The 2780-nt window shown below is 42.2% G+C and overlaps 1 protein-coding gene across 3 annotated transcripts in view; it reads right to left on the bottom strand.

The window, feature by feature from the left end:
* The window catches only part of Vps54 (VPS54 subunit of GARP complex), an 80643-nt gene that overhangs the window by 56773 nt on the left and 21090 nt on the right, over positions 1-2780 (bottom strand). Inside the window, exon 2 of one of the 3 annotated variants that reach the window (XM_029483382.1) lies at positions 2451-2510. The exons of the other annotated variants lie outside the window; for them this stretch is intronic. The gene's annotated coding sequence lies outside the window, so the exon portion shown is untranslated. The remainder of the gene's footprint in view (positions 1-2450; positions 2511-2780) is intronic. 3 annotated transcript variants of the gene reach the window in all.

Here is a 2780-nt window from a genome sequence, read left to right as displayed (position 1 = left end):
GCTGCATGAGTTTCGACCCCAGATATCTGGTATATGTGCTTTTATGTGCTTTCTTGTCGTTGCTGTATTAAATCTTACTCTCTATACATCTTAAGTACCGGTCTCAGTGTCTTCTTGGGTGCGCGGCTGACCCGAGGCTTGAGTAAGTGCCTCCCTTTGGGAGTTTTGGAGTCTTTCAGCACTTTCTCAAAAGCCATCCAAGTGTAAATACATAATTCAAATCTCTGTGCACAGCTTGTTTTTTCCTATTTTGTGGGGTTTTTTTCTCCACCCCTTTTCTTCTCCCCTTTCAACTCCCAACACTAGATAAGACAAAAAAAAAAAAAAAAGATAGAGGAGGAGATGATCCCTGAATAAAGTCGGGGTGAGGAAAGGGAGAGCCATTATCCTTAGACTAGTTCCTGCTGATTAGAGGAACTAATCAGCTGTTGAGCTCCTTGGGCAAGTTTCATCTTCACTGTCCAGACATCTAATTTCTTGTTTCTTCTTTGCACACAGACTACTTCACAAACCATGAAAACCAACCAACAACCCACCCTGCCTCTTGGGGCCCTAGCATGGCTATCTCCCCTCCAAAAAGTCCCCAGAATTCCAAATGTTACTCAATCACAGAAACTATCTGCAGCCGGCAAAAATCACACCTCGAGAAAGCATGAGGCAAATCATAGTCAGCTGCTGTGGACAGTCTGAAGCAGCCCTGTATCCCACACCTGGGGTTAAAACGAAAACATAGACATTTAATATTTCTGTGTTGTTTTGTTGTTTTTGTTTTGTTTTTTAAGAAACCCATGCAGTTGGAACGTTGACCCCTGAGGCCTCCCATAGACTGGTAAACTGGATTCCTCTCTCCTCTCTCCAATCAAACCTGCTCAAGAAAGCCCCCTAACAAAGAAAAGGCAGTGAAAGCCCAGTTCCAAATTCCTAACAACTGTTGCAACTTCCTCCCCAATTCCCCACCTAAGTGACCATACTCGAGCACAAGCTTATGGCTGTCATGCCATTTTCCTTCACCTATAATCCATAAAGCTTTGCCTGCCATACATAGCCTGGGTGTGACTTCTCTGCCCTCATTCTGAGATTGATGAACTCGCCCTAGAACTGTTCCCAAATAAATCTGCTTTTAGACATTTAATTCTGCTTGAATTAGCTTACTATGTAAGTGGAGAAACCTTTTAAAACCAAAATCCCAAAATTGTCACTACATCCCCCCACTGCTCTTCTAAGCCATTAATTACGTTGGGTGCGGTGGGAAATTATAAACAATGACATTTTCAATGAAGTTAAGCACTTTTGGGTCAGTGGTCAATCTCTCCTGCTCAGTTCTAATCTTTAATAGTTTGAAGGTATCTTATCCACAGCTTTTCATTTTCTGTGGATATATAAACAAATCTAGGTCCAACACAACTTTCACTGGCTTCCATTCTGGTGTTAATAAATCCTTATATTATATAGGCTGATTTAATTCCACAGTTTTTTCTATAACCCAGTATCTGTCTGCTACTATTGTTCCTTAACTGAAATGGCTTGTAATTTTTCCTGCAGGGCCTAAGTCAGGCCCCCAAGACCATTTCTAGACTTCAAGAAATTGCCTTGGATCTCTCTCTCTCTATTGGACCAACTAATCTTTGGTCTGATGGCAACTCCTGGAACACTGCCTGCACACCCCTAGAAGCCCTGGTCTTCTTTCTGGTTTATATTTAGAAATACCATTGCCCTTAGAGATCCCTTATTCACAATTTTGTTGCAAATGACAAAATTTCCCACAATTAAGTAACTGAGATCTGAGTCTTTAAGCAGTGTGGTCACAGTCTACTGTGACACTGTCCTACAGTATTGTCATCAGTCATCAATTAGATCTGTTCTTGTATATCAGAGTACCGCCTTTACCCAGCAACTCATCTTTTACTGTATCTACTCCCCTCGCTATGCTTTGCTGTTCAATGTTTATGGCTCCTTCTGTCCACCATGTTAACCACTGCAACTGCTGACCGGCCTCTAGTACAGCTGTTACCAATCTCTTCCAATCCCGGGGAATAACTCTATTTAGAGTAGACCAGTTGTTTAGAATATGTTTCCAGTAAGGCATGTACATCCTATACGAAACCATGGCCTCTTTAAAACGCCTCAGATGTATCATTTCTATAGGATGCCATCTTATCTCAGCATAACCTTTGTCCACACTGTTAGCAGGCATATGCTGTATGACTACTGGAAAGCTGAGGGTGATCTTGTAACCCTGGGCCATCCCTTCTCTAACTCTGGTGGCACAGTTGGTTCGAGATTAACCATTTCTCTTGGAACAAGGTGTTTCATCAGACTGTCCCGCCTTGTCAGCATGGCGACCACCCTCCAGCAGTTTCTTTCCTTTCTTTCTCCTATAGGAGACCCCATTGCCTTGCTCAGACACCTGGACTGAGTCCTAATACTCTCCCTTTTCCGATGCTCCTCACCTCCCAAGTGCTTCCACTTCTACCCACAAATGTTCCAGTTGCACAGGCACCTCTGCAACCCTTTCAAAAACAAGAGAGCAGAGTGAACCTTTGTTTTCTGTTTCAGCCATTTATTGCTTTGTTTCTCAGGTCCCTCCACTCCCACTCACAATTTTTCCAGGTGCACAGCCATTCTCCCAACCTTTTTTGAAACAGAAACAGTAAAAAAAAAAAAAAAAAAAAAAAAAAAAAAAAAAAAATCCCCACTCTGGGAGTAAAGTAGGGCTATTCCAGTTGTAGCAGCCAAAATAAGTTTTTGCTGGCATCTTTAAAAAAGTAAATGAATCCATC

Source organism: Mus caroli, chromosome 11, assembly GCF_900094665.2.
Source record: "Mus caroli chromosome 11, CAROLI_EIJ_v1.1, whole genome shotgun sequence".
NCBI lineage: Eukaryota > Metazoa > Chordata > Mammalia > Rodentia > Muridae > Mus > Mus caroli.
The sequence above is the reverse complement of the archived record's forward strand: the minus strand, read 5'-3'. Positions and strand labels throughout refer to the sequence as shown.